Here is a 15,004-nt window from a genome sequence, read left to right as displayed (position 1 = left end):
TCTTGCAGGGGCGGCGCGGGTGGGGCCTGGGGCTAATAGGGGCAATGCTTGGGGCTTCTAGGGCAGCGACGGCGGGGGGACATCATCAAAAAAAAACTTGGAACAAACACGTCTAGGACAGGCTAGGATAGATGGCCAATTTTTGGCCATGGGTGCCTGGGCGGGTTTTGTTTATTTAAAACAAATTGTATTTAAACACTTGACAGATGTACATTGCTAGCTCAATGGTAAGCTTGCAAGACTCTCATATTGGTAGCTACAGTTTGATTCCTAGGAGCCTCGAGTTTTTCCTTTTTCTTTCTTTTTTCTTAAATTCTATTGTACACTTTATTCCTATTTTTTTTTATTTAGCAACCAATGTTTCTAATACTTCTTGGCATAATTAAGTTGCAGTGCAATTATTCCTTGTATCATATACCCCTTTTTTTAAATTCTGTTAATACACTTTATTCATGGTTTTTTTATTTATCAACCAACATCTAATACTTTTTTGGCATAATTAAGTTGTAGTGCAATTATTCCTTGTATCATATACCTATGCATCGTGAGTTTCTGAGTAGTCTAGAAACGCCGTCCATTGTTTATCGTGGATGTATTACATGAAGATTAGTTTTTGAACGATCAAGACTATACATGGCTCGGTAGGGTTATTCTTTTATCTATACAAAGTAAATAATTGTTTATAATTGGACACTTATCTAAATTTCTAATTAATTACTCCCTCCATCCTAAAAAGACTATTCATTTAGTCTCCAAAACTTATCCCACAAAGAGTGTTTATATAACTTTCAGACCATCTAACAAAGACCCTCATAAAGCTTGATGTAGTTGTTGCGTGGCAGCAATAAGATAGATTTTACTACCATTTTTAGTGGTGTCAAGTCATGATTTCCTTAACTATAGCAGAGCTTAGCCTCAGTGAATAGTCCCTTTTTTACATCAAATTTGTCTTGCAGCACAATATTAGACAGGGTGATCACAGTTGAATAGTGCCTTGCTAGCGCTAAAAGTATGATACAGTCCTATTCTTGTTGTGATACATCTACTTTGGCCAATCTAGTTGTCTACAAACTCATACTGCTATCTACGCTGTGGCTGCAGGAGGCACATATTCTGAGTTCTATTCATGAAGTTAATGGTAATGCAGCCACAAATTTTTCATAGGATCCCATTTTGACAAACATGGTATGTCTAAGCTAACATTGCAATATTGTTTATAATGAGTGAACTTGCTTTAGTGATGCTGTATTTTGACTAATATAATTCCTGACTATTCTAGAGGACTTGAAGAGTTAAAACCCTCAGTTTGTGTCGGTCAGAACCGATACGCTTCTATTCCGCTTGTTTCTTTTATAGTTAAATTAGTTAAATGTACAAAACTCTTATCTTCATGTTTTGCAAAATGGTAGAGCCGTTATCCAGTCTATCTTCTTTCACTAAGAAACAAAAGAAGCATTGTGGCCAATGCGAAGTTAGCGACTACTGATGCCAAACGAGACATTGGAGGAAGCGTGCTTGGAAAGGAATATGTCAGGGTTTATGTTGAAGGTCTTGAAAATGTTGACAGTAGAAATAAAGGAGAAGAGCTGATACCTAGACCTGTTTCTAACATTCGTACACTAATAGATGCTATTGGCTATGTTATTGCATGGCCCCATTTCACATGTTTGTTTTTTTTCAAAGATTAAACCTATAGTTTCATAATATCTTCAAATTGTGATATTCATCTAACCTCATGCCCCCCGTTGCAGGTGAAGAAAGCTACAAGTACAAATCTGAAACAACTTGGTGATGTAACTTTTCAAGGGACAAGTGAAGCTGCGATGGAGAGAGGGGCAAGAACGGGCAATGAAGCATAGATTTTAGTTGTTATTGAAAAATTTAGAAATAATTGTATGATATTGTCACTTTGTTTGTGTTTCTTTATCAAAACAATTATCTGGTTGACAGTACTTTAATTAATGTACTTGTTGGTTCTTGAATGAATTACTCAATTTTTTTTTGGTGAAGTAAAGAATTGATTGCCAATGCAATGTCATAGATACTTTAATTAGACATTATTAAACTATTTGAAATAAAATGATATATTAAATTTATAAATGCAAATAAAAGAATCATTATATATCAGTACACACGAAAATAGATGTATCTATAAATTGTCTCTACATTTCTTAATACACAATGTAGTGTTACTATAAAACGTGTCTATATCCGTACACACGTAATAAAAATGTATCTACGATATTGTTTCTACATTTGTTAACACGCAATTTGGTGTTACTATGAAACGTGTCCCCGCCACGTTACCGGCCACATCACCCGCCACAACATCTGCCACATCAGCTGCCACATCATCTGCCATGTCACGTGCCACGTCACCCATCACGCTGTACTAAATTGTCTCTATACTAATCACTACGCAATAAGACATCGCTATAAAATGTGTCTATATTAGTAGGCATGTTTTGTATATGTATCTATAAATTGTATCTATATTTATTAATATGAAATGAAGCGTTACTATACTACGTAACTACACAGCTAGAGACGTTTTATACGTGTGTCTGCAAAATTGTATCAATATTTTTAGATGTGCATCTAACGTGTTTATAAAATATCTCTTTCTTTCATAGCAATGCTTAAAGGATTCGTCTCTGTCGATCCAGAGGGCTAACATTTCAAGATTCATTAATTAGTACATAGTAATAATGAATATGAAATTATAGATGGGGTAAAACAATGGAAATGATATATACCTCACTGGAACCTTCCGTCAGGGCAAGGTTTTGCTCGGGCTCGGGCTCTTCATTGCCATCACCAGACATGTTGAGGAACATGTCCTCTTGGCTACCCTCTTTGTCAGTGTACATTACGGGCAGGTTAGAGCCATTACCACCAGCAATAATCCGCTCCATTAAATACCTTGCATTCTGTTCGTCTACCATCTCAACTACTTTAAACACACATGAAATCATAGGTACATTAAATTAAAAATTATATCAAGTAGTACAATTAAGGTATATACATGAAATCATAGAACAACCATGAAAAAAATAAACTGATTGAAATATACACATGAAACCATACATTAAGTTATATATACAACACTTCTAACAAATTTATTACATGAAATTTACATGAATGTCTTCAATGAAACTTACATGAAAACTTACAAGAAATTTAACATTAAAAAGAATCATGCAATTATATACAACACCTCTAATTGTATATTTTCACAAATAATATTCTTAAATTATAGATACAACACCTCTACCAAATTTCTACTAAATTATACTAATTTTCTAAAAATTTCTACTAATTTCTACAAATTTCTACTAATTTATAAGAATTTCTACTAATTTCTAAGAATTTCTACAAAAATCTACTAATTTCTACTAATTTTTGAAGCATTTATACTAAATTATACTAATGTACTAAAAATTATACTAAATGAATACTAAATTATACTAAGCATTTGTACTAAATTATACTAAGAATTTATACTAAATAATTCTAAGCATTTCTACAAATGTCTACTAATATTTAGTAACTTTCGAAGCATTTATACTAAATTATACTAATGTACTAAAAATTATACTAAATGAATACTAAATTATACTAAGCATTTATACTAAATAATTCTAAGTATTTCTACTAATTTCTACTAATTTTCGAAGCATTTATACTAAAGCATAGTAATGTATTAAAAATTATACTAAATGTATACAAAATTATACTAAACATTTATACTAAATTATACTAATTTTCTCAGCATTCCTACAAATTTCTAAGTATTTCTACAAATTGTCTTAGCATTTCTACTAATTTTCTCACTAAAAAGGTAAAAAAATGCCCTTGCGTCAGCAAACCACGGGCTTGCGTCAGCAAGGGCCCCGGTCGGGGAGGGGGGGACGCGCCGCGGCGGCCTGGACCGTCCGATGAGGGTTCTCCTGGTGGGGTGGGGCGGGATGGGGCGGCGGGTGACGGCGGCCGTGGCGGGCAACGGCCGGACGACGGAGTTCGGAGGTGGTGGCAATGCGGATGGCGGCCGAGGCGGCGGGCGACAGAGTGGCGGGCAACAAGGAGGACGGCGGGCTGGGGCGAAGGAGGGGGCGGCGAGCGAAGGAGGTGATAGAGGCGGCGAGCGACGGAGACAGAGGCGGACGGGCGACAGCAGTCGGGGTAGGCGACGGTGGCCGGAGCGGCTGGTGACAGAACAGCGGGTGACGGAACAGCAGGCAACGAGGAGGATGGCGGGCTAGGACGACGGCAAGGCGGTGACGGGGCGGCGGACGGAGCTAAGAGACAACGACGCGATCTTGAAAAAACGACTAAGTGTTGAACAGGGGGCAGGGGAAACGAGGGGGCGCTTTTAACCCCCTAGTCCCGGGTTTACTTTGTAACTGGGACTAAAGGGCCTTTAATCCTGGTCGCAAAGTCCACCTGGGACTAAAGGCCCCCTAGTCCCGCAACTAGGGGGGCCTTTAGTGCCGGGTTGGAATTGTCAACCGTTTTTGAAAATTTTCAATTTCCGCCTATTTTGCAAATAGATTTTATAAATGTTTTTCACTAGTTTTAGGAAGGAAAAAAATAAGAACTTTACATATTTGGAACATGAAAAAATATATATTAAATTAGCAAGTATATTAATATATGTTTGAATTAGTCATTAATTCTATACTAGATGTTTTAGTTTATAAAATAATTATTTTAATGCATCACTATCATCAACAAACTATTCAATTAAATAATTTGAATGTGCAAAAAATTCAATTGATGTATGTGGTTAACATTGTTTATATTGATCGAATAAATATTTACCTCAACTAATTTAAACACACAAATTTATATATGTTTTCCACTGATTTTGTTAAAGAAAAAAATAAAAACTTTACATATTTCAAAGTATATTTAAAATAAGTTTGAATCAGCATTAATTCTATACTAATTGTTTAAGTTTGTAAAATAATTATTTTAATACATCACTATCGTCAACAAACTATTCAATTAAATAATTTGAAAGCGCCAAAATTCAATTGATGTATGTGGTTGATATTGTTTATATTGATCGAATAAATCTTCACCTCAACTAATTTAAACATACAGGAAATCATAGATATGTTAAATTAAAAATTGTATCAAGTAGTACTGTAACATCCCTAGTTAAAGAGTGCATGTTTAAAGGCTAATTAGAGTGTTTAAGAGTACATTTTGCACTTAGGTTTTAAACCTGCCAATTGTTTGAAATGCAATTGCACTCAATACACGAAATGTCACCAAAAAGGGGCAAATTTGAGCCAAACCAAGTCAAACATAAGGCTAAGTATGAAAAACACTCATACTAGGTTGGAAATGCAGGAAGCATCTGAAAAATCCAATAGACACATTTGAATTGAAATTTCAAACCCTTTAAATGGCTAAAAATGCCCTAAGAAAGATCTAATAGGGGGCAATTAATGATTTCAAATTTTATATAACAACTCAGATTTTTGCCAATATAAAAGTTGTAGAACTTTTCAAAACAAAGAACTTGATTATTTGAGTTTTTCCTGATTTGAAGTGGAAGAGGTTCAAAATTTGGGTTTAAGTTCAGTGGAATTTCAAAGCTTAGTTCAAAACTCCCTAAGTCCTTTAAACCAGCGTTCTTCCAAACTTTTCAACCGTTTATCTCCTAGTATAGATCAGTTTTGAACCTGAAGCCTCTATAGAACTTGTAGTTTGAACTTAGGATAACAACTTTTGTATATGAAAAAATTTTGAGTTTGGTTTGAAAATCTCACGCAAAATCTCCTCAAACGTAGCTGCCCCCGCACACCACGGCGTTCTAGCGCGCCAGCCATGTGCACGGTCACCCGTGCCCGCGCCGTGCCACGCCACGTGACACCTCGGCGTTCGCGCAATGCTGCTTCCTATCGACGCCAGCGACAAGACCACACGACCCGCGCCTTCGCCCAATCCTCGGCGCGCTCCATCACCACCCTCTGCCGCGCATCTCCACTGGCCAGTGGCCTTCACACAACCCACATGCCCCCGCAAGCCATCGCTGCCACGTCACGCTGCCACACTAGCACTCGCCGCCCGGCCAACCACCGTGCTTGAAGTGACGGCACAAGCCCCGCTCCTGGTCAATCCCCCACGCATGACACAGAGCATCTTAGAGCTTCACTATCTTCCGTGGCCAATGGCCGGAGCTCGCCCACAAGCGCCCGCAACCCTGCCACCAACAACTGTGCCCACTCGCTGCTTTGCTAGTGGCGCTCCACCCTGCTTCCCTCCTCCAATCACCATCTAGCGCCTGAGGCCTCCTCCTAGCATCCCCTTCACACCCCAACGCTATAAAAGGCACCCCAGGGCCCTCGCCAGCGCTACACCGAGCCCCCTCTCCTCTCCACCGGCAAAAGCAGAGCGCCGCCGTGCACCTCCCCGGGGAGCCCCACCGCCTCCTGAGCCCACCAGAGCACCACATGTTCCCCACCACAGCTCACCGAGCCACCTCTTGGCCGCCCGCACCACTGCCGGCGCCGGAGAAGCTTCCCTACCGCCGTGATCGAAGCGCCACCATGGACAACCATCGTCAAGCTGCCTCCACCCTCGGAACCTTCAGCGCGCCTTGTCACGGTGAGTAGCCCTTCGCGCCCGTGCCCTTCCTTTCCCCTCTAGCGCTGCCGCTCGCCAGAGATTTCGTCGGAGAAGCCACCGACCACCCTAGGGATTACATTGCATAGCCCCAAATCTTTTTAGGGTCCCCCGAGTAAGAATCCAGGACCTAGCTACGAAGTTTAAAAGTTCAAGGGGCCTACACATGAAACATTTTTCTATTTCTGTTTTATTTTGGTTTAAATCAGCTGAAACTTTGAAAATGCATAGGTAAATTTATAAAAATGATAAAAATATGAAACCAACTTTGTTAGACTCTGGATGATAAGTAGTTTAACTAAAAAATGATTTTGATCCTGTCACTATTATAAATCTTTCTCTAGATTTTATTTTGTGTTTAAGCCTTTAAATGCCCTATAAATCACACAAAAAGGGTAAAAATATGAATCCACCTCTATTAGTTTACTTGTGTCATGCTTGTTCTAGATATGCATTTTGTGACACTATTTTAGGTGCTGAACACACTGGTTTAAGACAAACCTTGAAATGCTAGGCTAGATCTTGTTAGTAACACTAAAAATGGAAGAAAATAGATAAAAATGTGAAACCACCTTTGTTGAGTTCCTGATACCATTGTTTCCCTAGGAAAAATGCTAGTTTATATTTGATACATGTTTCACCTTGCTCACACAAATGCATGTAGTTAAATACACTTAAATATGATAATTTGAGTTGTTTAAAAATTCAGAAATAGGATAACTTTCCAAATAAATGTTGAGCAACCCTCAATGGACCCCACCTTTCTTTTGTGAAGTCTAAGTTGTTAAAACCTTATATATGTGTACACAATCACCATCAGAGTCAACCTCGGGTTTTAAATCACAACACACCTTAGTTCATGAAGATAATGAATGCTCGGCATCTTGGCTAGGTAAATATGGTCAAAATGCAATTTACACTTTTGCAGTAATTCATGAAATGCATCTTGCATGTGAAATCGTGAAACTTGAATATTGCATATGCATCTCATGTAGAAGCGAATCTCACAGACAGAACTTATGAACTGCTCCCGATGACCGAGGAAGTACCTGTCGAGCTGCATCATGTCGAGGCCGAGCAAGAGCCCAGCCAAGCGTCCAATGAGCTTCCCACTAACTTAGAACAGGAAGGCAAGCCCCGAAGCATAACCCAGTTTTCTAAATTATGCACTATTTATGTTACTTATGTTTGTGCATTTAGGTTCATAGGAGTTGCTTGGAACCTTAGTTGCATGATCCTAGGTACCTATGTGCTAAATACTAGTATGTTAAGCCGAGTAGTTGCTATGCTAAATAGGGACATGGTAAAAGTCGAGTGATTTCCTGTCACTCGTGAGCTATAGGAGTTGCCTATTTACTTATGTTAGAATCATAAGAATTGACGGGTGGGGCTGGGCTATATGGTTCTGAATTGGTGGATTGCCTCGTATGTCTAGTTATGAAAATGCTAAGGTCGAAATGTGTCAGTGTTCGTGGTCAAGTGTTTGAAAGTACTAATCTCATACCTAGTATGGGATAGGGAAGCTTACTACCTAATTGAACCGGGGCGTGAATTTATCCCTACTGTCTCTGGAATAGAGTTTCCCCTGCTGCAGCATGTGGGTACAAGTGCAGTCACGGTACGGTGTCGTTTGGGATTGTGGGGCATTGTATCAATGGGATGTAGGCCCTGTCCACGTGCTCGGGGTTTGATGGGGACTGCTGACAAGTGAAGTGGACCCGTTGTGGTACGCGGATGTTGTGGGGTTAGGTTCCCCTTGCAAGGTTTAAAAACTCGATTCGAATCATCTGCCTCTCACAGTTCGACATTGCTTGATCACTGTGCTGCACTGAGTAAGAAGTGAAACAAAGGATGATGAATAATACTGATGCTTGATTAAATTACATGCTTGCTTAGAATAGGTGCTAATCTAGAATGGTTAATCAACTAGAACCTGATGCTAAAATTTGAAAGTAAGGACCTACTTTAGATGCTTTTAGCAAAACAAACCCCTCAGCCAAAAAGTCTTGCATGTCTAAGAGTCGGTGGAGTAGATACCACTTAACGGGTAAGTCTTGTTGAGTATTAGTATACTCAGCCTTGCTTGTGGCTTTGTTTTCAGGCAATGAAATAGATGTCGATGAGTGTGCTGCAAGTTTAACTTGGCAACCTAGCTCCCTCCGGGTTGGACGGTCAAGTGGGACCCATCCTCAATCGGCGAGGACCGTGGTAACTAATGTCATGGTTGGCTTCACCATGATGTATCTGCTTTGATGCTTAGTTGATGTTCTTTTTCCACTACTTTGAACACTGAAACTTTTACTTTATGCACTTTTGAACAATGGTTGTGTAATAATCAAATTTGGATCTATGTATTAAGTACCGAAATGTTGTAATCTCTGGACTCGCCTTCGTGTGAGATGCTTTTCGTTTCGATCTGAGACAAGTGGTTTATCGGGTACAACCCAACAGACTACCAGATTGACTTGATTAAAGTGTTGGTTCGCATGTGAGGCGAAGTTGAGAACACTTTAGCCAGGTTAATTTGGGTGGTTCTACCACAAGTACAATTAATGTATAAACATGAAATCATAGAACATTACAATGTAATTCACCATAGAGCATTACAATATAATTCAAAGGTTCTAATGGCCATAGAGCATTACATAAAGGTGAACCATATTTAGTGCATTACAATCTAACGTTAAAAAACTTTTTCTTGGCAAAAGTTTGGTAGAGAAGCAGATGGGAAAACACCACACACCCTAATGAGGGGGGGTGACCTCTGTATATATGGCCAATATGGCTTGGAGTACAAGGAATACATTAAGTGTACAAGGATAAATACATCATAAAATACACATATACTTCCTAATACCCACCCGTAGTCGAAGCGGGAGGATCATGGACGCACAGACTGGACCTAAACTCAGTAAACAAAGGAGTTGGTAGGCCCTTCATCATGATGTCCACGAACTGATGAGAGGACGACACATGGAGAACCCGGACCTCACCCAAAGCCACCTTCTTACAGATGAAGTGAATATCAATCTCGATATGCTTTATGCGCCGATGATGCACCGGGTTGGCTGTCATATAGACAACACTCTTGTTGTCGCAGTAGACAACAGTGGCCAAAGCAAGCGGGACATAAAGCTCCTGAAGAAGTTGACGCACCCAGCAACACTCTGCCACAAGCCCAGTACTCCGCCTCAGCACTGGAACGAGACACCGTGGTTTCGAGCTTGGAGGACCAAGACACCAGATTGTCATCGAGGTAGACGTAGAAGCCGGAGGTGGGGCATCTAGAGTCTAGGCAGCCAGCCGAGTCGGCGTCGGAGTATGCAGTCAGAGACTAAACAGGGCTAGTGCCAATGTGAAGCCCGAAGGAGAGCGTGCCCTTCACATAGCGCAGGATGCGCTTGATCAGGGCCATGTGGGGCTCGCGTGGGTCATGCAGTAAGAGGCACACCTGTTGAACCGCATACGCTAGGTCAGGTCGAGTTAGAGTGAGGTATTGAAGGGCCCCAGCAAGACTCCGATACTCAGAGCTATCTTGGAGCTTGGTGCCGTCATGTGCCGAAAGCTTGGCCTAAGTGTCAACGGGAGTCGCTGAAGAGTGACACTCAGCCATGCTAGCATGCTGAAGAAGATCCAGGGTGTACTGTCGTTGAGACAGGAACAGGCCCTTGGAGGAACACGTGACGGAGATGCCAAGGAAGTGGTGTAGGTCGCCAAGATCTATCATGGCAAACTCAGAGTGAAGACACCCCATGATGTGCCCAAGAAGAGTTGAGGACGAGGTGATGATGACAATGTCGTCGACGTAGAGCAGCAGGTAGGCGATACTCGGCCCCTCTTTGTATATAAAGAGGGAGGTGTCGAAAGTGGAGGCGATGAAGCTAGGCTATCGAAGGAAGGAGGCGAACCGTTGGTACCACGCCCTCGGGGCCTACTTCAGTCCATACAAGGACTTTTGTAGGAGATAGACGTGATCGAGGATGGTGGGGTCGACGAAGCTGGGAGGCTGCTAGCAGTAGACAGTCTCCGCGAGGTGTTCGTGAAGAAACACATTCTTCACATCCAGCTGGTGGATCGGCTAGGTGCGAGAGGTGGTGATGCTGAGGACGGTCCGTATCATCACTGGTTTGACGACTGGACTGAAGGTCTTGTTGTAGTCGATGCCGTGATGCTGGGAGAGGCCACAAACCACCAGCGCGCCTTGTGTCGGGAAAGGGACCTATCAGCATGGAACTTATGGTGGAAGATCCACTTACCCGACACGACATTGGCACTAGGCGACCGCGGAACAAGGCGCCAGGTGTTGTTGTTGATGAGGGCCTGAAACTCGTTGACCATGGTAGCACGCCAGTTGGCATCAGCTAGAGGACTGCGATAGTTCGTCAGAATCGGAGAGGGCGAAGAAGAAGTCGAGGTTGTCATGCCCTGGTAGTGGACCCGCTGGATTGCCCTAGTCATAGACCGAGTGACGGGGTACAGAGGGGTGGATAGTGACAATGCCCGACCGGTTGGAGCGCTTGCAGGTACGGTCGGGGCGCTCGCCAGTGCGATCAGGGTGCGCGCCCGACCGGTTGGGGTGCACGCTGGTGCGGTCGGGGCACTCGCCTGACTGGTCGGAGCGAACGCTGGTTCGGTCGGGACGCTCGCCTGGATGGTCGGGGCGCTCACTGGTGCGGTTGGGGTGCTGGTCCGACCGGTCAGAGCGTGCGTCGGTGCGGTCGGGACACTTGCCTAACCGAACGAAGCGCTCACCCGACTGATCAGAGCGTTCGTTGGAGAAGGAGCGTGCATCGGTCCGATCGGGAAGCTCGCCTGGATAGTCGTGGCGCTCATCGATTCGATCGGGGCGCTGGCTCAACCGGTCGAAGCGTGCGTCGGTGCGGTCGAGGCGCTCGCCCGTGCAATCGGGGTGCTCGCCCGACCATAAGGAGCATTCGTCGATGAAGGCAGCTCACCTGCAGACAGAGCGAACTACATGGTCGGAGCGGGGTACACGGTCGGCACGGGGTACATAGTTGGGAGCGCGCCCACATGTGCTGCAGTCGCAGTCGAGGTTGCTGTGGTCGCGGTCGGGGCCGCACCCACGCGTTGCAGTTGGAGCAGTCGGGCGTGTTGTGGTCGCGGTCCCGGTCGGGGCAATTAGGAGCGCGCCTGCGCTTGCCATGGTCGCAGTCGGAAGCGCTGTAGTCGTGGTCGGAGCAGTCAGAAGCGCGGTGGAGAGTGGTGACCCACCCGCAGACGGAGCGGGGTGCACGGTCGGCCCGTGTAACAAGATGGCGGGGTCGTCGTTAGTGAGTTCCTGCAAAACAATGGGTGAGGGCTGTGGCTTCTCAACGTGTGACGACGGAGCGATTGAGGTGGAAGCAGGAACATCGGAGGGGCTGGACAAAAGGAAGTTGAGCTACGACGGGTGAGTAGGGTGGGAGGAGAAGGGAAAGATAGACTCATCAAAGACAACATGGTGAGAGATGATGACTCGATGAGTGGACAAGTCAAGGCAGCAGTACCCCTTGTGAGACGAGGGATAACCGAGGAAGACACAGGCTGCAGAGCGAGGAGCAAGCTTGTGGCATGCCGTGGCTGAGAGGTTGGGGTAGAAAAGACAACCGAAGACACGTAAGTGAGAGTATTCGGGAGGCTCGGGGGAGAGAAGGCAGTAGGGGTTGTCATTCTGAACGGCAAAGCAGGGGCACCGGTTCAGAAGATAGGTGGCGGCCATGGAGGTGTGAATGAGCAAGGTGCGAGTCATGTTATTGAGGGTGCGGAGGACATGCTCGGCTTTCCCATTTTGGGAAGAAGTATAGGGACACGAGAGGCGCAGGTGGATACCCTGAGAAGTTAAGAAATATGTGAAGTCTTATTGACAAACTCGGTTCCGTTGTCAGCCTGGATGCTGCGAACAGGAAGACTAAACTACGTATGAGCATAGGCGCAGAAGTCGGTGATGTGTGAAGCGACTTCAGACTTGTGAACTAGAGGAAACGTCTAACAAAAATGCGAGAAGTCATCCAAAATGACTAGGTAGTAGCGATAACCAGAAACGCTAGCTACGGGAGAAGTCCAAACATCACAGTGAACTAACTCAAAAGAAGCAGAGCTGCGAGAGATAGAATGTGAGCAAGGTAACCGTACATGTTTCACTAATTGACATGAGTGAAATAGAGTGTGCCTATCTTTATTGCAGGCAATACATGAAGTTTGTCTAAGTGTAGCAATGGCGACAGGACCAGGATGTCCAAGATGAAGATGCCACAAACTGGAGAAGATGGCGAGGCCAGCATGGGGTGCTGCAAAGCTGGATGCTGGAGGCATGGTGTAAAGATCGCCGACGCTATTGCAACGAAGAATCACGCGTCTGATTGGAAAATTCTTGACAGAAAAACCAAAGGTGTCAAACTCTATGGTGCAGTTATTGTCCTTAGTAAACTGACGAACAAAAATTAGATTACGAATTAAAGAAGGGACAACAAGGACATTGTTAAGGTGAAAGTGGGAGGTGGGGGTGGTTAGGGTGGAGTTGCCATGACACGTGACGGGAAGGGTGTGACCGTTACCGATAGTAATGGAGGAGTGAGAGGGAGGGAGGCAGGAAAGGAGAATACCATCTGAGGATGACATGTGACCGGATGCACCTGAGTCAACAACCCAGCAACCGATCTGCAGCGCCATCTAATTCAAGGCGGCTACCACGCACACCTCGTCCCAGGTTGGCGCCTGAGGTGGCGCCTGAATGGGGGCGTAGGTGGCATGGGCCTGCGGAGGGGGGCCGAGGAGGCCAAGGGCGATGGCACGCCAGCCGCCACCGCCCCAACCGCCGGCCTGCTGGAAACCCAGGGCGCCGTAGGAGCCAGCCCCTGGACTGAAGCAGAACCACGGGTCGGTGGGCCGTGGGGGTCCATCGTCGTGGAGGCCACCGCCGCCAGGGTGCGTCTGGAAGCTGCTGCCGCCCTTCTTTTGCTGCCACTTCTTCTTGCTGCCGCTGCCATAGTCGGTGCGGCCGCTGCTGCTGCCGCCACGGCCACCACTACTATTGCTACCGCCGCCGCCGATCTGGACAGAACCAGACAGCAGACGACACCCGCTCGCACAGCCAGAGGATGGAGACGATGAAGAGTTCCTGGCAAGGAGGGTGGTGGAGTTGGAGATCTTCTCCTCGTTGGTGAGGTGAAGTTTCTTCAGGGAGAGCATGTCCTGCTCCTGGGCGAAGGACGGGAAGCTGGGGTGGAGTTGGCGATGTCGTCGGCGGTGTTGGAGAAGTATGGGTTTAGGCCGCAGAGGAGGTTCAGGACAAGCTAGGAGTCCTGAATGGGATGGCTGACGTCGCGGATGGCGTCGGCGAGGGTCTTCATGTGGCAGAACCGCCCAAATTAACTTGGCTAAAATGCACTTAAGTCATCTGACACTCGATCATGCACTTTAAGCAAGTCAACTCGGTCGTCCGTCGGATTTTATCCGATGAACCACTTACACAGGATCGAGAAGCATTGCTAACATGAAGGTGAGTAGCACAGAGGTTACAACATTCCCATCACATTAACATAGTTCAACATTTATTACATCCGAGTTTCTGAAATTCAAACAAGTTTGCAAGGTTCAACCAGACGAAGCAAACAAGCAGAAGCTAAATGACGATACATATAGAGCAGGTTCAGTTACGATTTGTACCTGGGTCAGCGTAACAAAGTCAGAACACACTCAAGGGACTACAACTTTTATTAAAGGTCTGACTTGAGATTAGATAGGAAAATGTGAGATAACAAGTTGCAAAGTTGAAGAAAAACTTGAATTCCAGGACTTAGGTTGTTTGCAGGGTTTTATAACACTCCTGTTTTGATTCTTGTTTTTGACCTTCTCCCTCTCCGAATTAGCCAAAGTGTCTTTGACAAAAGTTGTTTGAAATTAAAAGTTTTACAACTCTTATTTGGGCAAAAGATTTAAGTTTGTATATAAAAGCTCATGTTTTAAATTTAACTCCAAAAAGAGATTTTTAGGGTCAAAAAGGACATTTTACCTCTTTTGCTTAGCGACTAACAACTTGTTTAGATTTAAGTACACCTAATTAAGGTAGAGTTGTTACACTTCATGCGACTGCAGTACTCAGTGATGGAGGAGTCACCCTGTGTCATGGCGTGGAAGTCATGGCTGAGGAAGATCACCCGGGACTACTTGTTGGCATGAAAGAGGCTGTCGATGGCGAGCTAAAGATCCTAGGCGGTCTGATCATCGTCGGTCATGGCGAGGTCAAGAATGGAGTTGTCGATGGAGCCGAAGAACCATGAGCGGATGCAACAATCCACTCGATCCCAGTCAGGGTCCCGGGGATGGGGCGCCACCACGCCATCGATGTGCGACCTGAGGCCGAACTTGC

Source organism: Setaria viridis, chromosome 5, assembly GCF_005286985.2.
Source record: "Setaria viridis chromosome 5, Setaria_viridis_v4.0, whole genome shotgun sequence".
Classification (NCBI taxonomy): Eukaryota; Viridiplantae; Streptophyta; class Magnoliopsida; order Poales; family Poaceae; genus Setaria; species Setaria viridis.
This window is presented reverse-complemented; position numbering follows the sequence as displayed.